Source organism: Coturnix japonica, chromosome 12 (genome assembly GCF_001577835.2).
Source record: "Coturnix japonica isolate 7356 chromosome 12, Coturnix japonica 2.1, whole genome shotgun sequence".
NCBI lineage: Eukaryota > Metazoa > Chordata > Aves > Galliformes > Phasianidae > Coturnix > Coturnix japonica.
In genome coordinates this window covers 9,590,258-9,615,592 of record NC_029527.1, presented here as the reverse complement: position 1 = coordinate 9,615,592, position 25,335 = coordinate 9,590,258, and the positions used below count along the sequence as shown (strand labels likewise).

General features: G+C 43.2%; 1 long non-coding RNA gene across 11 annotated transcripts in view; it reads right to left on the bottom strand.

Annotated features, from left to right (window-relative positions):
* Positions 1–25,335, bottom strand: part of LOC107319941 — a 204,153-nt gene that overhangs the window by 55,146 nt on the left and 123,672 nt on the right. For 10 of the 11 annotated variants that reach the window (XR_004308758.1, XR_004308757.1, XR_004308761.1 and 7 more), the window contains exons 7-10: positions 12,871–12,969; positions 11,703–11,846; positions 10,767–10,964; positions 10,045–10,152 (exon numbers count right to left, since the gene is read on the bottom strand). This is a non-coding gene — a long non-coding RNA (uncharacterized LOC107319941). The remainder of the gene's footprint in view (positions 1–10,044; positions 10,153–10,766; positions 10,965–11,702; positions 11,847–12,870; positions 12,970–25,335) is intronic. The other variant, XR_004308756.1, reaches the window with a different exon arrangement.

The window sequence follows — 25,335 nt, the reverse complement described above, 5'->3', positions numbered from 1 at the left end:
CAGGGTTTGCACATGAGCAACCATCAGGACCCTCCCTTACACAAATAACCCTGCTTCCATGTACAAACCAAACACTCACACTCATCTTCAAGGGCTTCAGGCTGCACCCAGCAGTGCCAGCAGCAGGAATCCTGTTGATTTCATAGGCAGGTAGAGGCTGACAGAAATACAGAGGATTTGTTTCCAAGGGGAAAAAGGTGCAGAGTGTATTCTCTCCCTGCAAGGGAGATCCTATGGGCCAGTTCTAACCAAATGGTTGCAAAAACAAAGCCTGCTTTCTTCCCTTGCACTGCTATTTAAATCACTTCCATGTGATGCCACTGTCAGTCACTGAGTTTTAATATTACCACAGCAGCATTACAGGAGAATGAGTGCTGAATCAATAAAAAATTAAGGAAATACGGTTTTTATTACACAGTGATATTTGGAATTGATCCCTTAGGCTTTCCAGTCGCCTCAGCTTTGTTTTATATGCCGGTGGATGGAGTGTTGTGTGAAGTAGTTTGAATGCAGGAACCAATCAGTTGTAATCTAATTTTAAATGGACCACAAGCAAACTGCAAAAATAAAGACAGGCAGGGGCATCATGTTGACAGATGCGCCCGTGGTACATCGTATCTCTGCTCTGCCTAACTAGGAAAAATACTCTCTTAGATTGTTTTATCTATGTATAATGCCAATAACAAGAACAATAGGGGAGAAAACTTGGTTTCTGCAGGGCCATGAGAAATAAATTTACAGAAAAAAATCTGAAAAGGGAAAATAATATAATCTCTTCCCGGCTTCACTTGTCAAATGCTAAATTAACGGCCAGTAAGAACATGGAAAGCACAGAATAAACAGCATGGATGTCTCACTCGTTCAAGCCAGTGAGGATCTCTCAGAAGACAAAATCTCATCATTCCACTGACTCCTCAGGCAAAGGGGTATGATTGCCTTTAGGAATCACCACCAGCTCCCACAGTTGACCAATACCTCCGTGCTTAAACCAGTGCCCACCACTCCACAGAGAAGATCTATAAATCACAGACCCCTCAAGAAAAGGATCAATGCAGCACTGAGGTACATAGCTTATAGGGCACGGTGGTGATGGCTTGATAGCTGGACTTGACAATCTTAGTGGTCTTTTCCAACCTTAATGATTCAGGGCTCCTACTGCTGTGAAAAAACAACAGATCCAATCCAGCTGTGTTCTGCACAGCCTCAACCCATCCCCTCCAGGCAGCAATATCCCAGGTCTCAGCTCACCACATTTTGGAATTTGAAGCTTCAGCCTCTGCTCACTCCTCTGGAGGAGCTGATGGTCTCACTACAGGAGACCTGCCAACATCAGAAAGCAGCTAAATATCTCAGTGTGCTTCCAGACCATTCTCCTTTCCCAGCTTTCTTGGATCCTCTACTGAACATTTGTCTTTCACACCTGTACCAAGGCACTCATTGCCATAGTTCCTGTTCTGTCCTGACTCAAACTGCTGTAGCCTCCTGAACACAAAGAAAACAGAATTATGGGCTTGTCTATAAATTTAAGACCCAGTTAGCATAGGCTACCACAGTGCATTAAGAGTCATCACTCTGAGAGCCCTCCAGACCCACTAAAATACACCTGCCATAATATGCTGAAGGAGTTACATTACCACAGGGGCCCAACTTCGGGAAATGCTTGAGAAGCTGGGATTTTCTAACAAAAAATATATAGCAGTTGCATGAGGGTGGTTCAGCAGTCAATCTCCCTGGGTGAAAAAACAGATAAAAAGAACAAATCGCCAACCTAAATATTCATCACAGCTTCACAACCACATTTCATTCTTTTTGTGCAGATATAATCTCAACCATTAACGTTGACTGCTGGTGCTCTGACAAAAAGAGACCAACCAAAACATCAACCCAGAATGCTACTGAGGCAAATAAAGTGTGAGCAAATGATGCCTGGGAGGTACAAATAAATAAATAAATAAAAGCCTACGATCATGAAAGAAGGCTTCTTCAGTTAAAAAGGAAAATACATCCAGTTTAATGAGAGCTGTAAAAACAATTTAAAAATTCAATCACAAAGGGAAAAAAATAGCAGCTCTGATCTCAAGGAGCATAAATCAGCAACAAGGGAGAGCAGACTGTTTGAAAAAGGAACCGAAAGGAATCAATGGAAGTTCTATGACTTGTAGAATAATACAAATATGGAAATTTAATATAATGGCATGACATTAAATCTTAGCAAGTTTGCAGATTTCATATTAGATAAGGATGGAAAAATTGTCAGACACCATGCAGAAAATGCAGAAAGAAAGAGCAAACATTTATGCTTCGTATTTAAAAAGATGGAAATATTGCTCATCTTCATGGTAGCATGGCAATGCTTTGTATTTCAACACAAACAGAAAACTGTTAAACAAACATTAAATGTAAACATTTAAGCACAGGATTAAATAATTTGCTCTCCCAGCTACTGTAACAACTGATTAAGATCCCTCCAAAATAGCTGCTTTCCTTTTGAGTTGTGTGAAACCCCAATAAGCCACAGGAAATACAGGATTGTACTGGTACAGAGAAGGGTTAAGAGGAATGGCATTAAACTAAAAGAAGGGAGATTTAGGATTGATGTTAGGAAGAAATTCTGCACTCAGAGGGTGGTGAGGCAGTGGCACGGCTGCCCAGAGCTATGGGTGCCCATCCCTGAAGATGCTCAAGGCCATGGATGGGGCCCTGGGCAGCCTGAGCTGGTGGGGGCAGCCCTGCCCATAGCAAGGGGTTTGGAAATTGATGATCTTTAAGGTCCCCCCAATATAAGGCACTCTATAAGTCTATGCATAGTTCACAAAATGACCCTGGTTTGTTGGCCGATGCTGATTCTGGGCAAAATAATGGCATGGAGGTCACGGCAGGTGACTGCTCTACCACTGCTCCTGTCCCCTCCCACACCCAAGGCAGTGGTTTCACCCAGCCCTTTCTCAGATCAATAGAAGGCATCACTGCACCATTTCCTGGCTTTGAAAGCTATTTGTTGTCACTGCCTTTGATTTCCCTGCTCTCCAGCCCACCTTGGATGATGTGATTTGTTAAATGGATCCTACTAGAGAGCTTGTGAATACATTCTGATTGAATTTGATTATCACATATACACCTCTAACTACTTGGGCTGGCCAAGAATATAAATACAATTATTACTAGTAACAAACATTAAGCAAAGCTGCACTGACTCACTATAAAGACTCCTCAAGCCTCAGCTAAACAACTGCTTTCACTCTGCTTTCCTGCCCACTCTTTGTGCAGACAATGTTCTTCAGGGGAAAAGCAGCAACTCCCTTCCTCAGTCAGAGTTTGACTTTCTGTATGTTTGCCCTCTTGCTTAAGTTATGCCAGCCCATCTGCAGGTATAGCTAATCCTCTCGTTAGCTAGCAACTGGTAGCTCAGCTCTGCTTCGCTGTGCTTAGCATTATACAGATCAGCCAAGTATTGATGTAGCATCGCTGAGGAGAATCTAGATTGTTTTTTTCCTCATGTTTCTCCTCTTTTGAAACTTAAGATCCATTCTGGAAATAATTTCAAGGGCTGCTGAGCACTGCCACTGGGGGAATATGAGGTGCTTTCAACATTAAGACTAAAAGAAGTTGGAAATTTGCAAGTGGTTGCCTTTGAAATTAGATTTTGAAGCTAAATTCAAAGAAGTCCCTGTAGCTTGTCCCATACCTGCAAATACACACGGTATTTCTGACAGAGGTCAACAAAAGCTCTTTCCTCTCTTTGTGCTCAGCCTGCCCCATCTCGTCCCCTGAGCCTTGGTACAACCAGCCTCAACTAGGGGACAGTATGGGGGTGGCATCAACTCAGGTGGCAGCTGGGGGCCAGAGGAAGCCAGCCCAATCCTGGGTTCTCCACAGAAAGGAAAGTACAGCTCTGCTCCTGTTTGTTCACTTTGCAAACTTAAGTCCAAATTTAGAATCATTAAGTTCGGAAAGACCACTAGGATCATCTGGTCCAATAATCAACCCATCAGCACCCATACCACTAAACAATGTCCCTCAGTGCCACATCCATCCTTTTCTTGAACACCTACAGGAACAGTGACTCCACCACTGTTCCAATGCCTCTCCCCACATTTTCAGAGAAGGAATTTTTCATAATATCCAACCCAATTTCATAAAATCATGGAAAAGAAAGAGGTCACCTGAGGCATCTTAGTCCCATCAACTCCTGGGGCCACTAGAGACAACCACAAGCAACCAGATGCTGGTTCATGTTTTATGATACGATTCACCATCTGTGTTTCAGCAGCACGCTGAGGTCTCCAGCCTGGCTCTATTACACCATTTTCCACTGAGCACTGGCACTCAAATGAGCCAAAGCAGACCAAGAGTATTATAAACCTGACGTTACAGGAAGAGGAAGAAACAAGTAACTTGTTAGAATACAAAGAAGTCATCTGTGGAAGAAACAGAAGCTGAAGCCATGTAGCCTCAACCCCAACTCTGCTTTTCAAGCTCAAGTGTTCTTATAATTGATTTATCTGATTTCTCCTCAGCTCTCCGAGACAAGGCAGTGTCACATCTTGATAAGTAAAGGAAAACAGCATCACATCCAACAAGGAGCTGTCAGAAATGGTCTTTGCACAGCAGGTTATGTTTAATTCTTGAAACCTGTACTAGTTTCCCTTCAGGTAATATATTTTTAAGTAACAAATCTCCACATTTTATCTTGCTGTAACCTAGAGGCAGCTTGGTGACATCTGCTTCCATGCCATCTCTGCTTTCACAGGACAAGTGAAGGAGACGTGCCAAGTCATCCTCACTGAGAGGTCACTTAATTTTGGTTTGTAAAGCCAAATCTCCTGTGATCTCCATAATTACCAATCAATTTTACATAAAAAGCAAAATTAAGCCCTATTATTCTCATTTACCAGAAAATTAAAGGAATTAATTAAACATGGGAAAAGTGCTGATATCTGCCAAACTGTTGCTTCCAACAGATTAAAACAAATTCAGGAATGATATGCAGACGGGAGAAGGAAATCAGCTTTCAATCCAGCAGCTTGGTGAACTATTGCAATGGAGAACACAGTAAATAATCTCTGTGCCAGGCTCTGTTTGAACAGTGGGACAAGAAACACACAACTCTTTGTTACAAAGAGAAAAAAAACACATCTATCTGAAACAATCCCCTTATTTTTGGTTTGGTTTTGTTCTGCTTTCTCTAAAACAGAAAGGGCCCTGGGGACTGGGAACGGGCTCCGACAAGAATGGTTCTTTCAGACTTTGATTTGTCAAGGACTGCTGCTCTGTAATTATTGTGAATGGTTTTTATCTCAAAAGAACAAGAGAGGGTGCAAACATTTGGAGACAAAATTGTGACCACGGGAAATCTCTGCAGGTGGCTGAATTGTGGGGGCAAGAGAGAACTTCCAAAGTGCAGGAGCTAAGGTTGGAAAAAGTGGGAAAAACTGAACATTGAAGAGCTTATAAACTCCACCATCTTCTGCTGGAGTTCTTCCTAATGAAGACACATCAAGAGACTGGTTCTGAAGTTACAGACATAAGACAAATGCATTACTGCAAGCAGCATTTGAAAGACACTTGCAATTACAGCTGCTCTGGAACAATGAAATATATACTGTTCCTTAAATAAACTGGAAAAAAATGATAACCTCTTTTAACTGTCGTGGTGTAGTAGAGAGATCTTCATATCTTCCTTAATGAGATTTTTATTGCCAGTGTAAATTTGTCTTGAACTGAATTTTTGTCTTGGGAACTCTGAATTATGTTATACCGAGTTGTTCCTGGTAAGCATGCAGGCTTGCACACATTTTTTGCTGTGAAAATGGCTCCTTCTGGCAAACTGAAAGCAATTGAAGCTCAATTTAATTAGCTGCCTTCTGTAAATATGCCATTATTCTTCTAGCTCAGTGCTGAAGTTATATTTACAAAGGGAACAGATAGCAATAATTATTTTGGGCTGTAGTTAGTCAGTATTAGTTAATGCCTGAGTGTAATTGAGGGGAAATTAAGACAAGTGTAGTCTTTGAGGGGGGGGGGGGGTGGGAAACAGAGAAATACATCAATCTGCACCTGCATGTTCCTTATTGGGTTGGAATGCACAAAAAATTCTGGCCAAGAAAGCAAGCATTTACACTGTGATCTGGAACCAGAAAGGGTTAATGATAACCTCCTTGCAATATGTTTGTTTAAAAAGTGATGTGGTTTGTTTGTTTGGTTTTTTTTAATAACTCTAGAAAACCTCTTTTCTGAAGTGCCATCAGAGATTTTAAGTGATAGTGCCATGGACTAACAGCCATTGCCATGTTAGTCCTTACCATGGAAAGGACCACTGAGCTGAGCAGCTCTGAAAGCTGTGCCAGAGGCTGCAGTGCCCAAGGCAGAGCTGCTTGTAAATACTTCATGGTGTCTGAGCGCCCTGCATGGCTTGGGAAGGGGAACTCTTTCTAATAATCCTTCAGTACTTACCAGTGTCCTCCCTATAAGCAAATCTGATCCTTCAAACTGAGGCCGTGCCCCATATTCCTTTTGCAGGCCTAGATATGTTATTCAAATTAACTCTCAGAACAGATTAGTTAAACTGCATTCCTACGTAGATGTTTCTATTTAGAATTAAAGAGGCCTTAATTCAATTTACCTTAATCCATTTGCAAAGTAAATCATAGCAAATGAAGACTTCACTAATTCTGAATGATTGTTCACACTTAGGTTAAACACAGTTTAACTAATTCTCTTTAAAAGCACCTACTTAATTTTCATTAGTTTCCCTTGTGTCACCACAACATGTTCCCCTCCTTCTTTGGGTTTACAAGTGTCAAGCAATAAGAAAATACTATGCAATACTGGGCTGGATGCTACACTCCCAGATGGAGCAAGAACTTCTTGCATAAGTTCATGGGGTTTTTTTTTTGTTTTTTGTTTTTTTTTTTTTGCACAAGGGTTAGCAATTTGAGCCCCCTGTTCCCATGCTAGAAGCAGTTGTCAACACATGTTTTAGGACAAGGATAGTTTGTGGTCACTCTATTGCACCAAGCAAGGGCTTTCAGATTCTCACTTGCAAGGAAAACTCTCTGCCACACTGGATAAGCCTGGAGGGTATTTGATAGGTGAGGGCACGGCTGGGCTGTCAGCATCAGCCTTGCTGGGATCCTGCACTGACAATTGTGCTAAACAGCTTCTGGCTGCAGGGCTCACTCACTTGCTGTGCCACCTTGTGTGATGCAGAAACTCCCTCCAGTTCCCTGGTCCTCTGCACCTCCTCCCTAAGACTTATTTTCTCCTGTTCACTGTCCACCACTGGCTCATGACCTTTAGGTGGGGCCACTGCACAACACAGGCACCAGCTCTGCCTGCCCATTCCAATACAGGTAAACCACCGCAGGTGCCCCAGGTCTCTCAGCATCCTTTTCCCAAACACACTGCTGTCAGTAGCCTTCCCTTATGTTGTCAATAAGAACTGACCTTTGTATAAACCTTTGTATGTACATCCTCAGACACAGCAAATACATATTTTTAAGTCAAGATCATAGAATCATTAAGGTTAGAAAGACCGCTAAATTTATCAATTCATCCCCACTATGCCCACTAAACCATGTCACACAGTGCCACATCTACCCTTTTCTTGAACACCTGCAGGGATGATGACTCCACCCCTGGGCAGTGTGCGCCAGTGCATCACCACTCTTTTTGAGGAGAAACTGTTCCTAATGTCCAACCTGAACCTCCCCTGGTGTAACTTAAATCTGCCTTCTGGATGGCACTTACTTGAAATCACAGGTTTCACTGTGTTTAACGGTTGGCTAATCAGCATTGCTATAAACAAATACATGAAGCTACCGAGTCTGCAGGTGGCAAGTTAATGGAGTTTGAGTAGTAAGACATCAACAAGCCGGAAAGTACCTAAGCTCCATTGGTGCTACTAACTTCTGTGTTATTTCCATGCTGCACAGAGCGCTACAGCAAATCAAAGGACCCCCAGGGTACCTATTCAACAAGGAACAAATCCTCACTTCAGCCATTATGCAAATGAAATGCTAAAAATGTTCTTTTGTTCCTCTGAGGTATTAGTACTACTAATGTGAAGTGCACAAACTTCATAATCTAGTAAAATATGATCTCGTGGTATTTGCAAAGTGCTGGGAGTTTATGGACTACCTCTCTGGGAGACGCAAAATGATCGTGGAGCTTCCAACGTCCTTTCAGCAAAGTTCAGGCAAGAAGTGTTTTCATAATTTAAAATTCTGTTGTAAGCAAGATGGGAAATGTCATGCATCTGGCACGTAGCTACTTAGAAATGAAGAGTTAGTACAATAACAATAAAAAAAGATCTAGGGTATCTGAGCACACATGGTTCTTCCTCTGTGTAACTTATGATTTCAGAGAGCAGTGCCAAAGCTGAGCTGAACCATGAATACCAACTACTTCAGTCTTCAAGAGTTACAGCACAGGACGTTCACATCTCTGTTCTTTCCCCTAGCTGTCACTCACACTGTTCCCTGTGAAAGACCTGAATCCAAAAGCCAGCTTGGACATTAATTTGACAACAGATGGATCAGATAGATTGGACCCCCGTTCTGGCAGTACAAAGCTGGAATACACTGCTGCGGTGCGTGCTGAATCGCTGCAGTGCCTGGCTTATAACAGCCCTCCTGCCTAGGAAGTGCCACCAATGCCCTGTGGGCAGCAATGATCTGTGCCAGGGGATCACAGCAGTACCCGCTAACAGTGAGGCCACTTCCATCTCAGCACCAAACCCCAGTGCACATCAGAGTGGTGTCTCTGAACAATGCACGGTGGCTTCCACACGTGGCCCAAGGTTAAACATCCAAGAGAGATTCTCTTAGAAAGAACCGATACTAAAACTGGATCATCTCTCACAGAAAATACTTGCATCATCCTAAGCACGCCATAATTTAAGTTCCTTCTCTTAAACATAAACCAGAGTCCTTGGTAAAAAATATTTTGAGTGATACAAACTGTACACAGCAAGACACAGAAATCAGCTTTAAGCAAGCACACTTCTGTACCTTGGAGTTATTCTAACTAGAGCACTGGATGCTCTTAACGCAGGAGTAAGCAAGGGCTGTGAAGAGCTCCCTGGGCAGTGTGTCCAGGCCCCTCAGGACTCGCCCTAATCTCTCTCATGCCCTGAGGATGCTCTGCTGAAAAGACAGCTGTGTTGTTTTGCTCGACTGCTCCCACCAAGGTGACGTCCCAGAACTCCCCTGACCAGACATAAGGAAGCTTTCAGCATCCCAAATTAATTCATGACAAATCTATCCCCCTTTGTTGCCTTGCTATCATTATCCTCAGCTCTTCCTCACTGATGTGCTCATAGGAAGTAAATTAATCCCTTCTCGGTTTTTGTTTTGCTTGGCTAAGGAGGTCAAGCTGAAGTTGAAATCTATTTGTTAGCTAGCACTTTTTAGCCATTCCCATTAGTTTTGTTTCTAAAACAATGAGATAGAGGCTACTGTTCCTGCTACAGGCACTACTCTAGAAATATAGACACATGGTGAATAAAACACATGCAGGGTGGTTAACACATCAACCCCCAGCTCGTTTCTATTGCTTATCTCATGTAACTAGGTAGGATGGCTGAACAGTAGCCAAATTTAGCCCTCCTGAAACAGAGGGAATCTTGCCAAAAAAAACATGCCTCGGTGGTGCAAAATACCCATACTCAGAGGAAGCTATTTACAGTCCTGTTAGATCAGCTTTGCAATTGAATACTTTAGAGTGTTTGAAATGCTGTGTTATCATTGAACCCTGGGTGCCCTGGCCACAGAGGCAGGCTGATGGACAGCAAGATGCTATGGAGGGAGGTCACAGCAGCGTGGCCTCACAGGGAGAGATTAAATGCCCAAGGGACGTACGCTGCAATAAGTACATTTGAGAAGAAAGCAGAGATGCATGGACACGAGCACAATATCTGTAGGCAGAGCGGAGACAGTATTGTTGCCCCACTGAAATTAAGAAAGAGAGAAGAAAACCTATCAAGGGCTAAATTCTCATTAGCTTAAAGGTGCCAGGCACTGACCTCTTTTATTCCAGACTTACCTGAGTGCACCAGCTGAGATTCACAGCAGGTGGTTAAGGGCAGGCAGAGCCCTCAGCACATAACCTAGCCAGGCTGTGCTTGTACAGCAGCAGAGCTCAGTTCCATCACTGCAACACAGATGAAAATGTGCCATTAAAAATGTTACACCACTCAGCCCTCCATATATAAAAATGTTTTTTCCGAGATACAATTCACTACAAAAAGAGTTGAGTACATTTCTCTGTCACAGCAAGAAAAATATATATATATATGAGTAGTTGGGTTTAAAGGAGAAGAAAGCATGTGCCCTGTGCTCTGACCCTGGCTTTTGTTTATTGTTTAGATCCTACACCATATTTTTCTTGTTTTCTCCTTCAATTATTTATTAAGGAGAAAAAAAGGAAAAGAGATGGAGAAGGGTTTTCTGTTCTTGTTTGTGCCATTGCTCATGGCTGCTGCTGTGGGAACGCGGCAAACAGCAGCTACCACTGCTTTATTAAAAATAATAAAGCATATCGTTATCATAAAATAGCAATGTGATCAAAAGGATTACTTTCATATGCCCTTGTCTGAGTTTTAGCTGTAAATTAGGGCTCAGATAAAAACGATCTACAGTAGAGCATACAAAGTTTAGAAAAGCTGATATATTTCTACATAAACCATTCCACTAATCTTACATATATATCACAAAACACCACACACACAGAAAGTGGCAATCTCACATATATTGCTTATAGCAAACCTTTTATTCTGTGCTTTATAGATGCACGGGGGTAGATCGGCTCGACTGCACAGTGCAGCTCTGGATGAGGCCCCGCACCGCCTCATGCACAGGAGCACTGCTCCATCTGCTGGGCTCCTGCACGACAGACAGGGCTGGAATATTCACCAAGAGCCATACATTAGAGGCAGACTGATGGCTGACGTTACAGCATTAAATCTGTAAAGTAAGGCAAACGCACAGTGGCTGAACACATGCTGTCCTTCTAGCACGCACTGGGACACAAAGCATGGCCTCGTAAATAGAAGTACCCAAATGTCATGACAGCACACTGTCATCCCCAACTCCTATGTGAGGCTCCATGTAAATTCATACACATACACTGCTGCTCCAGATGTACAACCCCATACAAGTTCAAATCACAGACCCCTCTAAAAACAGATTTCCTAACCATCCCCTTCGGTTAAAACATCATTCCCTGTTTGTAGATAAATCTTTTCCTTCTTTTCAGCTCACAGCACTGAACACTGTTTTCTTACTAATGACTCTCTTCCATTGCTCTCTCTCCCAGCCTCTCAGATACCGACGTGGCAGATTACATAGAAAAAGACAAACCGGAGGTACAGCCAAAACCATACAAGCTTATCAGCTTTTGATCTTTGCACAACAAGCCAGGAGCACTTCTCCCCCCCACACCCCCCCCATTCAGAGAGATCACTGAAGTGGTTGTCTTTCTCTAGTAGCATTACATGGCTTTGCATCAAAATAATGTCTTTAAAATTTCCTACTTAAGAAGAATAGTCAGTGCCTCAAGTGTTTTTTCAAAGCATACTCAATGATTCTAATTAAAAAATAAAAAAATACAAAATCAAGCACTTGCAATTCACTCCCTGTTTCTTATGCTGTTTTCTTCCTGCATTTCTATGAGCTCAGCCAGTAAGAAATACAGGAACTTACTTCTTGGCTTTGTATTCATTCATTTTAGGATATCGTTCCCTTTTACTCCATTCTCCTTGGGGTCGTTCTCCAATAACACAAGGCAGCAACAACTGGACTACAAGTGCTTCAGAACAGCATTAATTTATGTCAGAAATCTCCATGCTGAAAATAAATTAAAATAAATCATTTATGGAGATGTTTTTCTTAACTCAGTGACTAGCAGAGGCTGAGAACAATATCTGAACAGTGGGACTTGGCTCCTTAACCTTAATGCTCATGGATGCTTTCAAACCCAAAAGTGATGAAGTGAACTCTATGTATCCAGGATGCACAGTAAAGAAACAATATTAACACTTCTCCATAGCACTGAGAATTATATTGATGGAGTGACGTCTTGATCAGGAGTCATCTCTGTTGTTTCCATGGGCAAGAGTCAAAAAGAATTTACAAAACCAGCTATCAGCGTGGGAGAAGTTTCATCCAAGAGCAGGCTGATGGATTTCAGATCTGATAAGGAGAATGAGGGAAGAACAGCTTGGAGGGGAAAAAAAGATCAAGACTGCAAGGAAAGAAGGGCAGCAGGGGCAGAAGGGAAATGAGTTACAAGGTGCTTGTGACCACAACAGGAGCAGCAGGAAGTCAGTCAGATAGCTGTGATCCCATAATGGTGGCCTGAAGAACGAGGCACTTGGGGCAAAGGCACCCTAAGCACTGGGAGCACTCAGGCAGAGGATGGGTAGGATATGGTGCCTGTCTCCAGTGCTGGGCAGCGACCACAGCTCTTGTGCCTTTGGGACAGGCCAGGGAGCATAGAAAACACAGTAGCGTGCTTTCCTCTAAACAAATTCAAAACTGAAATGAGTCCCCTTGGTCTGCTGGTTTCCTGGCTTTGGGTCTCTCCCCTCTCCAGCATGTGCTCACCCCAAGGAGAACAAATAGCAGCTTTTAAAGGTGAAACACAACCCAGCCCTGGAGCTGCCAGAAGAAGATAAGAGCCTGAAGGGGAGGCGGGAAGATGGGCAGCCTTTCAGATTTGCAGAAGGTCAGAGCAGGGGCGGAAGGAGGCTGGCATCCTGGCAGGGGCACAAGCTCTGCTCCTCCGCTGCCGCTCCCGCAGCAAACCGTAGCCAAATCCCTTCGGCTGTCAAACGTGCACTATGCTATTGTTAATGATGCTATTACTTACCATATGTTTAGCAGTATGGCTGGCTTGATTCAGCTTATTCAAATGCAGGATTGAACATTTCAGTGTAGCATGCAGCCCTGGGCTCAGGGGGCTTCTGAACTGTGGGAGAAAGCAAAAGCTATTGCAGAGGAGGGAAAATGTTAGTTACTTAACAAGGTCAGTAGCATAAATTCTTATTTTGTTTACTTCAGAGAGCACAGAAGCCAGTGTTTATACCCTGTTTCTGTTAATTACTTTCAGAGGAGGCTGCAAAATCATTTGCTTTCCTACCTAAAATTGTGCTTTATGCTGCTAAGAAGAGCTTCCAGCCATTTCACTGAGGAATGACTGCACTCTGTGGAGAGATAAACGGATTCCTTTATATTGCCATAGATGGGGTCGAGTTGTAACATTCAGAGCCAGCGCTTGCACGGCCTGAAACATTGGTTCAGCCACTTGGAAAGGTGAAGGTTATTTGTAAAATTTAGATTCCAAGCTCAGCTTTTAAACTTGGCCAAAGATTTGGGTTATCTGGGGAGAACTTGTTAAGTGCTGACTTGCTTCAGCTTCTCTCCTAATCATATGTGCTGAAAACTTGTAGCTTCATTTCGATTCCATATAAACTTACAATCCAAATGCTTAAAGAGCAAGGCCTGGTAAACGATGAAAGTAGCTCAGCGTCCCCAAAAACCCTGTAAATAAAGTTGTACTAAAATCCTTCTTGTTTAAAAGATACATAAATCCAAGAATTGTTTCTGTTTGACTTGCTGTAGTGAAGTATATATGATAACCCTACTGTATTCTTGTCCAGCACCATCAGTTTAATTCCCCTGATCTCCCCAATAGCTCTGGTAACCACATACTCACAGCTTGGATTCTGTGGCAGATGTGGCTGCTTTTACAGAAGAATGCAACATTTTAGTTTATTTTTTTCCTGCCAGTATAATATTCTGGCTCTTCCTCGATGTATTCAAGCATAGCTCTGAATCTATAACTGGTCCAATTTCTCGTTTATATTCTGGCAGATCTACTGACAAGAGTTGACAGAAAGGAAACATCTTCATAAACTTATCTTAAAAACACCACGTTACTGGGAGTCCTTAATGAAACCAGTAACACACAGAGCCTGTATAACAGCAGATGATGCCGGCTGATTTGCAGTTTGTCTGAACCATGTAATGAAGAGAAAAGCAAACAGAAGAACTGCAGAAAGGCAACTGTAAGCTAATTACTTTCCAAAGCAGCAAGAAACCTCCACAGATCTCTCCAGCTATTTAAGATCAAATATGATTCAAGTAAGATATTAACTCATCTCAGAATAAACTGTACTAGTTCAACGCCCATGAACGCCTTTGCTACCCATGGTTTCCAAGGAACAGGCATGGCAGTAATTAGTGGGGCATGAAAATCAATTCTGATGACTCAAAAGGCAGTCTTTGAGTGTGGAAATGACAATTCCGAGAATAACAAGGATACACTCTGCATGCAGAACAAGACAAACTCCTCCTTTGACCAGTAACACACTTGTGTTACACCATCCTTTCAAACCAAGCAAGATGTAGCCAAGCACTCAACTGCTATTGAGCAACAATCCAAAACAATTCCAATTAAAGGTCTAGAAACATCACATTCTACCACACAGTAGATGGCAGGGAAGTAGTTCATATCTGATTTCAGTGGATCTTCACAACAGAAAGCTCATCAGCTTCCCAGGGAATAAAAGGTGCTTCAGCAGAGAAGAGCAGCCATCGAGTAAATGTGCAGCAAGAACTGTGAACAAAGCAGCAAGTCTTTTTGCAAACACCACCACGTGCTGTCTGTAGATAGGACTGTAATCTATCCAGAGCATCGCTAGCCTGAGAGGCTCCTATTTCACAAGAGCCCATGCACAGGCAGCCCTGAGAGGCCCCTAATCAATGGATAGCACAGGGATGGTTCCCGCAGTACAAGATCTCAGCTGAAACAGAAAATCTGCCTTTTTCAGAGCGCTGCAAGGTTGAGGTGCTTTGTAGCACACAGAAAGCCATCAGTAAGTAACTGGATGTCTTTATCATTGTGAGCCAATACAGCACAACCATTTGCAAACAGCACATCAGGAGTTGCCTTTGTTACTTTTACTTTTGCTGCAGATGTGGGGCCACAAGCACCATGCCAAATAATGGAGAAGCTAATCCTCCACCCACCTGTAATTGCACAGGCAGCAAAATGTTCTCAAGGGGACCACAGAGGGATCTGAAAGTATGGTGCCCCAGCACCATACAAAACTATTGATTACTGAGGACAGGGAGAGAGCAATACTCCCCAAAATATATTTTAATAGACATTTCCTTTGGGTCAAGATTTTAGGGCCCAGCTTAGAAAGGTAAAAGGCAAGAAGTGCGAGCATGAACAGATGCAAAAGGATCTGGGACCAAAATAAATAAACCAAGAAACAAACCTCCTCTCCACCCCCCCCAAGAAAAACACCAAAAATATATATCCACAAGAGGAAAAAAGGGGGAAAAAAAAAATAAAGAAAGAAATGCCTCAGACCTTAAAGTAGTAACTTAATAGTAACAGGCTGTTCTTTAGGAAAAATACTTCTTTGATCTCTCCTAGCTCTGCCTATGGGTGTGCTATCCCAAGCATTTCAAAGAAACCTCTTATCATTGTGTACCTGCCTGGGAGAAATCATACCACTGAAGGAACAAAAAGGTTGATTGTTATTTTAATTGAATTTGTTTTCAATTTATTTTCAAGCTGTCTGGGGGAAACCTTTTACACGCACATTGTTTGATTTGTTTTTAACTTCAGTTCCATTATCTTAATAATGAAGCTTTTAAGGCATTTAAAGGAGCCTGTTTGTCAAAAAAAAAGTTACTCACATTGATCAGATCAATACACACGAAAGTGCCTGAAAGCAGGAAATAAACATGGATTTAACAAAAAGCCGGTGTGATTTTACAGAAAGAGGGTTTTGTGGTGACCTCAGCGGCTCAGCATGATTCACAGACGTGATCTCTGCCAACACACACATCCATGAGCTAATGTGCCAGGGGATTATTCTCCAGCCGCCGCTAATGCGGGCTGCCCGCATGTGGTCTCCATTTCAAAGGTGCCGAATGCATCCAAGCTCCCCCTGCTCCCAGTGCTAAGCTCTGGGACAAACCCTGACAGAAGGACTCCTTCAGTAAGATTAACAGTAAATCCAGGATTAGTGCTACAAGAGGTTAATTAGTTTTCCAGGTAGTTAGCTAATAGTTCTTTTCAATTTTATAACAAGCAAGCAGTGCATGAGCCGTGGAGCTGCAGGTGAGGGCACCCTGCTGAAAGGGCTTTTGGGCAGTCCTGAATCGCAATACCTCCTTGTAGAATCATTAAGGTTGGAAAAGTCCTCAGGGATAATATAGTCCAACCATCCAACTACCACCAATGCTGCCTGCTAATCCATGTACCACATCTATGTATTACTGTAACACCTCCAGGATGGTGACTCCAACCACTCCCTGGGCAGCCTGTGCCAGTGCCAAACACGCTCTCAGAGAATTTCTCACAGAATCACACAGAATCACAGAATTACCCGGGTTGGAAGGGACCTCAAGGATCATGTAGTTCCAACCCCCCTGCCTGGCAGGGCCACCAAACATACATCTTTACTACATCAGGTTGCCCAGGGCCCCGTCCAACCTGGTCTTGAACACCTCCAAGGACGGGGCATCCACAACCTCCCTGGGCAGCCTGTTCCAGGGCCTAACCACTCTCCCAGTGAAGAACTTCCCCCTAACATCCAACCTAAATCTTCCCTCTTTTAACTTAAAACCATTTCCATGTGTCCTCCCCAGTATCCATCCTCCTCCCATGCCATCCCATTATGTTGCCTTGAAAGCTATATAGGATACTCCTGCTCCAGACAGAAGCAAGCAATGGCTGCTTCGTGTACTTACCCCCTGCAATGCATACTCTTCTCCTTGAACACATCAAATTAGGCAGAAAGCATTATTGCAGAAGAAACAGGGAACTTTTTCATAAGAGTGTGCTTTTGTGTTGAGACAAAAAGGGTTTAAAGCTGAACTTTCTACTAGAGAGCTTCCTTCTCCCAGTGATACATGCTTTGTTTCTTAAAGATGCTGGGAGCCTTCTGACACTTGGAAACAGTTTTCTCTTAATAATATAAAAAGTCCCAGCTAATCTTTTAATGATGATCATCTTGATGCAGTCACAGCTTGGCTGTATCCAAGTTTGCCTGTACTGCAACAGCAACTTAGGCCCAGCTCTTGCGTTCTATTTGCATTTGTGAATGAAACTCATTATTTCATTTCCATGGTAGCAAAACAGCTGGGCAGCATTAGACAGACAGACTTAATTTTATCTTATTTATTTCACTAGAGATCTATTTTCTGAACAAGAAATTTCTTGAAAAGCAAAAATGAAAGAACCAAAATGACTTGTAATGAGTGGGCTCTGTCACTCCCTTCCCCTTTCATTGCTGTGGATTTCATCAGACAACCCATACAGGTAGCCATAAGAGCAGAAATGTTGATCTAGATGCCCTGGGCCAAGTTTAAATCCAGGGCACAGCAAAGGGAAGCTTCACTTGACAGCACTGGGAAACTCTCCAAACTGCAGTAGCATTGTATATTCAGTGCCTGGTTACAACTTCTTAGCGTAATATCACAGAATCATATAATAGAATCAAGTAAGGTTGGAAAGGACCAGTAAGATTATCTGTCCAACCATCAACCCATCCCCACCATGCACAGTATCCAGTGGGACAGGGTGAAAGCCAGCATGGAGCAGCAGCTCCAGCTCTATATGCAGCAACTTTATCCATACCACCTGATGACAGCATTGAAGCACTCTGTCCTTAGGTTGCTACATTTTTACCTATATTAGGAGCTCTTAAATGTGCAAGCAGTCCCACTGAGAGAAATAAAAGCCTCGTGTAGAATTAGATGTGCAGAAAGGCTGGTATCTGTGCTCTTCCAGCTGGAAGCCCTTCCTTGCTGCCTTTCTCCACTCCTACTTAGCAGCCAGCTGAGTAGCATGGTTATTACCATCTCCCCCATCCCTCAAGTATGTGCACAGGGCACAGCCATGGGTCCCACTCTGGGCCGAGAGCAGCACACCTGCACACCAACCTCCTCAACCATCGCTACTCTCCCACTTCTTCTTTAATTTCTGCTCCCTGCCATTCACAGCAGTGAACAATGATGCATTACAGTTTCCAGGTGCCTAAGGCTCGGAGAGCTTTCCTAGATATAATCAACAGAGAATAAGAATTTTACATTGAAAGCCAATGCCAACATCCCTGCAGTGATAACCATCCCTGTATAATTAAAATGAACATTTCATGAAATGCCATCTCTAAGCAGCATATTTTAGATTAAAAAATAATAATAATAATAACAAACCCAACCATTTCCCAGATCAAAAGAAGAGAATTATAATTGGGAAAGGGTGGAGGTGGGGGAGGACAGTGCGACAGCCCCAAGAATTATTGCTATTATTACAAGGCAAAGTTTGCTAAAATGCCAACTGCTCGCCCACAGTGGAAGGAAGCACCAGTTTACTTGTTAATCGCCTTAATTAATTAACTGGCATTGTCCTGGATTTCCTGAAGCTGAGTTTACTGTGGGAATCAATTTTCAAGAGCTTCCAGAAAGAAAATTTAAATTTCTGCTTAAAGACTTTACAGATTAGCAAACAAGAACCCGCATCCAAACCATTTGGACAAAATCACAGCCGTGATTTAAGGACATGCAGCCCTTTTTTCCATGGAGTCTGCTGTGATCAGCTGAACAGACCGACTGAACAGCACAAACTGAAAGAACCAAAATGACTTGTAATGAGTGGGCTCTGTCACTCCCTTCCCCTTTCATTGCTGAAATAATCCCTCTTGGAACTACAGCAGCTCGTCTAGGAAAGCAAAGCAAAGCATGCTTCTCAAGCTTGGGACATTGTTGCTCCCAGTGTCAAAAGTGCAGCAGCAGCATCCTTCTTGCAGCTATGCCAACACATGCAATAACCTGCACTATTCCCTTCACTTCATGTCAGACTTCTCCCATCTCACAGAATACCCAACCTGAGCTCCATGTCCCGGTTTAAAAGCTGCTTCCAGGGTCAGCAATTCCCACTCTGTGAGCTTGACTACTGATTTCTGCTTGGCCACAGTGAAACAGATCTTAAAGAGAAGATATCTGTTACACAAAACAGTAACTACAAATGCACACACGTACACACTGCACTGAGTGACAAAGTCAAGAGCAATTGCAGGCATGGGTTGATGGTTAGACTGGATGATCTTACTGGTCTTTCTAACCTTAACAATTCTATGAGTCTATGATTCTCACACCTTAAAATCAAGCATTTTTTTTCCCCTGCAGTTCATCAGGACCTTTGTTTCCTGGAGCTCTGCAGAAGACTGTGGTGCATGATGGTATTCACTTTACTTTGTCCATCTAGGTCTGGCACCTTCAGTTCCCTTTGTGATCAAGGGGGCTCTCAAGTTTCCTTTCACATTCACTGCCATAGATACCTATTTTTGGACAGCGCTATGAAGTGCCCATTTCCATCCACTGACTGCACTAGAAGCAGCTTGTGTCCAAACAAAGCTACATCAGGTTAGACGACACTAAATGATACACTGCAAATAAATACAGTATAACATGTATGACCTTATTAAAGTGCTCCAGCAGCAAAACACCACCACATAAATATGGAAGCGCATACTTCTTTGAATAATGGATTTTAAGAGCTAATTTTGATGTCAGATTCTGCTCTTACATGTGTGCAACAAGACAAGAGGGAATAAGAGGCTCTCCCAGCTCTCTGTAATGAACAGCTTGATGGAATCAGCTCCTTCCAAAAAGAGGCACACAGATGGTTATTCCCTTCTACAGCGTGGTCAGCACTACAAAATGAGAGTAGAAAATGAATATCAACATTTCATCCCCTTTCTGGCAAGGGGGGGAGGAGAAGATCACAGCTACACTTTCCTTCTCTGCTTTACAAAATGGCTCTTTTCAGAATGGAAAAGTTTTCCTCAAGAAAACTAAAGTCTGTGGAACAAAGACTCAGCAAATGCACAAAAAGGACAAGTCTGAAGAGATGGAAACAGGAAAATTCATGATTTCATAAATGTGGGAAACTTGGTAACTTGTCCCAGTGTGTGGCAACACAGTTGGCTCCCACCCTGTCTTTACTCTGAGATAGGTCCGTATTTTGGGAGTGGGACAAGGAAGGTGAAGCCTTTCTTCGCCCTCAGAAGTTCTTCTATTCATTACCAAACTACTCAGGTGATATCTGAACAATCCTGAGCAGCAGGTGAAATAGCACCAGACATCAGCGGAGCTCTCCAGAGTTATGGGGCTTTGCCCCACCTCATCTCCACCGACACCAAGTCTTGCCTGATGATCTGTACTTTCCTGTGCAAAAATACTGTAGCACTGACACAGAGGCATGGATAAGTCATATGCTGGCCCACTACACAGCCTAACGTTTGGTTTGGCTCCATCACTTAAGCTGACACACACATCTTTCTTTGATTTTCTTTCAGCAGCCCCTCCATTTTTCCAGCACCCCTCCTCTCCCACTGCCCCACTATCCTCCATCATCACTCAACCCACTGCACACACATACCCCATTCACCAAAGGGCTTCACGAGGTGCCCCACTCCGGACACATGGACCCCTAGCCAGGAAGCATTCTACCTTACTATGCAAGTTAGCAAAGCAAAAATCAGTGGGGTTATCAAACAGGACATAGTAGACCCAACTCAGTCCACAGAATAAAGCAGAGGATGATGTAGTCATGTCACATTCAGCTTTTTTATGTAGACATGTACTGCCTCCTGTAGCAATGACCCAGCCTATTAGACCCACTCAGCCTTTCTTTCACCTTTTTAGCCACCAGTCATTGATAATCTGTGCCATTAATCCTGCCTGTCACTAAAGCTGCAGCGCATACCTGCACATCGCAGTACAGTGGCTGAATATACCGCATGAGAGCAAGAATCTTCCTAATGGATTTCTGCAGTGAGAGTGGTAAATGGGGGTGTTCCCAGCTCCATATATCCTAGTGAGAGGTAATGAACAGCACTCCCAGAGCATTTTGCTAATAACCTCAAATAGAGTGAAGAGTTCAGCTGGGAGGGGTGATTTTTTTTTTATTTTATTTTTTCTTTTGGTAAAAGTTTGATGAGCTTTCAGAATCCAATATTTCAGAGCTTGCTCATTGCTAATTAAGGGTTAGTACACTAAATTAGCAGTAAATTAACTTTCATTTCTCTGCTAGTACACTAGAGCTGCAGGAAATTACCCAAATTATTCAGGTAGTGACATTCATCACTGGGTGGAATGACTGTAGCTTAAACAAGATTTAGTGCTACTCTGTAGCTAATATTCACAGCTGCAGTAGCAAGAGGCAAGCACTCTCATTCACAGTAGCTTTGACAGCGTAGGTGCCAAAGTAGGGCACCTGAGCTGTTCATCTGAGCTGCTGATTATTGAGGCAATGGGACAGGACAGACCTTGCATTGCTGAGAGAACACCGCATGCTTGGGGTGCTAACAGAGAGGCACCTGGACAGTGGCTGCAAGTGGCTGAGTGACACCATAAAATGAAACCACCACCCCAAAAATATCTCTGCGCATTTGCTGGAGATAATTGATGCTGGTGCAGCATCACTCCAAACCGGTCGTAAAGTTCCATCTGTAGCTGCAGCTCTGCAGACAGTTCATAATTATGTTTAATAATACAATCCCCAATTTCCAGGGAGGCTTTGAGGATCTCTGCGCATTTGTCTAAGTGATGAGCATTTTATGCAGGGCTTAGGAGCTTACCTTGGGGAATGGATGGCTCCAGAGCTGCTGAACGCCTTCAGAGTTCTCCTCAACCGCCTTCCAGGTACACTGAACGATAACAGCTCAAGGAATCTACTTCCAAAGAAGCTTCTGATGGTCACTGAGAGGTGGTGGATACCTTACCACAGCCACACCCCCGCACTGACCATCCTCAATCTGCCAATCTTCGCAGACACGGGTCCATGAGTTCTCTGGACAAGTAGTACCCAGAGGATGCCCCATTCCATTGTCCTGCTTCATCACCAGCCATCTATCTGTAGCACCTCCCTAGTAGGAACTCAAGCCAACAGGAACCATTTAGGAAGAAGAAGACGGTAACAAAGTGAAGAGATGGAGACACTGAAGAAAAAAAGTGCTGATGCTTTCCAATTCACAAAGGCTGCATATCAATGACCAAAAGGCTTTAATATGTGAGAAGAAACCCTTCAAGATGCCATTTTACCCTTGACTATTAAGAACACAGTCAGTTTATAAAAGGCATGTGGCTGAATAGACACAGCCATGCAAACAACAGGACATTATCCCATTTAATCACAAAGAAGCTCATGTGCTGTCTGAAGCTTTGTGCAGAATGGCAGCAGGGGTTTTAAAAGCTATTTTTGACTTCTCCAGCAATCAGACTGGGGGGAATGAGATGTCCCCCCTGCAAATCAAGTCCAAATGTGATGCAGGCACATTTTTAAGTTCACAAATAGGGATTTCTGATGCCACTGCTATTAATTTTCACTCTTCTGGCTCTGTTCCTTGTCTGCTGCTGGCAATCACTGTGGGATCAAGAATGAGTCTCAAAACAGGAGGAACAGACAGTTGTCTAGTTGTGCTTTTTACATTCTCTCACACGCAGCCCTGAGCAGGGATGAGAATGCATATCTTAATTAACTGTGGCCCTCCACAAACAGCCTGGGGCAGGTTTTCATAGCTATTGGCTTCTGGCTGGACAACTGGCAAGCAGACTCTTACTGCCTGGAAACAAAGGCACTGCAAAAAGCCAGTAAGTTAAATCAATGTTCTATTAATTCATTTTTAAAGTCTCATAGGAACATAGCGCTCTTTGTCCAAAAATGTTCCAGAGTTTTAACAGCTGCACTGCTAGCACGTGGAGCAGAGAACAGGCTTCTCAGGTGTCCCAGTGGACAGGAACAGTGGTTTCTTCCATGTAATATCTATCAGGCCTTGCAAAAAGCTGCTATCAGCCCACCCTTAAGATGAAGAACCACCAGCTTGCTGTCCTATGAAGAGCCACTAACACGAAAGAAGCAAGCCTCCATCTTCCTGGAAATGAAGAACAGTTTGCGTCTTTCCCTTCTTTACTGCTCAAGGAACAGGCTCCCTGCATGTGTGCTGAGCAGTGTCATGTTTAACATTATCTCCCCTGTCACCACTAAGCAGTTGTTCCTGAGGAGCAATAAAAAAGGAGCCTATTTATTGCTCCTTTAAACCTGAAAAGAAGAATGAGTTCTACACAGTGTTCTCAAGGAGTTGCCTCCAGGAATGAAAGCTGCTCTTCTGCCTACTCCTTGCTCTGCCAGCTGACATAGAGGGGGCAGCAAGGTAACCGAGGCACCTACAGCTCCTGCATCCTTGGGAAGGTGGTAACAGTAGATTGGCTGTAAGAAGGGACAGACTCTTCAGCAGGGTCTATAGCAACATAAGAAGGGGCAATGGTTTCAAACGAAACAGGAAATTCAGACTGGATATAAGGAAGAAGTATTTCACAGTAAGAGCAATGAGGCACTGGCCAGGCTGCCCAGAGAAGTGGTGGATGCCCCATTCATGGAGACACAAGGTCAGGCTGGATGGTCTCAGCACCTGATGGAGCTGTAGGTGCCCCTGTTCACTGCAGGAGGATTGGACTAGATGGTCTTTAAGGACCCCTTCCAACTCAAATGATTTTGCGATATTCCTCAGTAGCTCACACAGCCTGTGTTGTAGGACCAGGAGATCAGAAACCCCATTTTGCAGAGGACTGAGGCTGTTGTTGCAGTTTCTATAAGCTCACCCAGGAGGACTGCACAGAGCCAAGAACAGACCACAGGATTCTGACGTGCCAAGTTACCATCTCTCTATTAGGCTAAACTGTCCGACAAGCACAAAGTGTCTCAGAGCACAATTTTTGGGCACAGAACAGGAACTGCACAGAGCAGAGCATCTGTGCCGGCTCCATATGCTGGGCTCAGCCTGTTCTGACTCTGCCTGCTCATCTGCACCCTCCCTTATTCCCAGAGGGTTCTCTCCAACCAAACACCACTGTGCATTTTGGAAGGATTTCCATCCCATGGGTATTTCATACACATTTTTAACTTTACACGCGTTTCTGAAAGAAGAGGGAAAAAAAAGCAATGAATGTCTTGCAATGACAAATAACGTATGCTGTGACAACGGAAAATATGCAGTATCTTATTAACAGAAGCTGTACAACTAGTCTTTAGAGGAACTGAGTCAAAGTGCCAATTTTGTAATGCTGTTTACCAAAAATCAAACAGGCATTCTGCGGTCCACCTGTTCCTAGTGCCGCTGAATTCATGATAGCCATTTTCTGAAGCCAGAGAAATAATTGCTAGACCAGTTTATGGATGGCAGCTGGTTTGGAGTGAGAAATGTGCAATAATTAAAGACTATAAGGAATGCAAGCTATTAAAAGGGCAAAGGAAGTAAAACAAACCAGTCTAGAATGGACAAATGGACACCTTCCATAGAAGCAAAAACCTCTCCTCCTCCACTGTATTCAGCTCACTAACAGGAAAGCCAGTAAAGGTACAGAGGGGAAAAAGCCAACAAGTCAAACTTCTGCATGTATGTTTTTCATCCAGGAACTACAGCTCAGTCCTTGTCACTAGCACAGGATGCTAGAGTTAAGCAATGGCCTAGAGACCAGCCTCTGCCAGATGCTTCAAAAGGCCCCATAAAATCCCATAATAGAGCATTATGCAGTAGTACGCGTAAGGGAGGACTTGCGCTGAGCGTATGCACAGAAGAACAAAGGATGAAACTCCAGCCCATCTAACTGGAGATGATATTTCTAATCATATAAACGACACCAATCTGTCGGTCTCAATATTCTACCTTGTGGCAATGAGTCCCATAGGCTAATTAAAACTAAGGTTAAAAGTGGTTCCTATTAAAGCTGTTCAATGTGTTTACTTTGATTTTAATTTGATGTCTCTTTCTTATCCAAGAGAGGAAAGAGTCGTGGCACTGCCATTTTATTTATATCCACCATAACGTGTCTCTCAGTGGCACAACTCATGTATTGTATTCCCTAAAATAAACAGACCTAACCTTTGCAGACTCTGCCTGCATGCAAATCTTCCCACTGAAGTATTTCCCATGCTTCTGATTAGGTTTGTCGCCCTTCACTGAACCTCTTCTATTTCCTGCTCTATCATTTTTTAATTAAGGTAGCCAAACCAAACATGTCTCTCAAGGTGAGGCCGCATCACCATCTCTAGAACAATACTGTCATATTTTCAGTGTTGTCCTCTATTCAGCAAATTAATGTCGTGCCATTTAATATTTATGCTTTCCTGATCACTGCTCAGACCTGAGCAGATGTTTTCCATTGAGCTCTCAAACATCTTTTTCTGATTTGAAACATACCCCAATAGAAGACCAATTGTACCACCCAATTAATAGTAGCTTCACTTGCA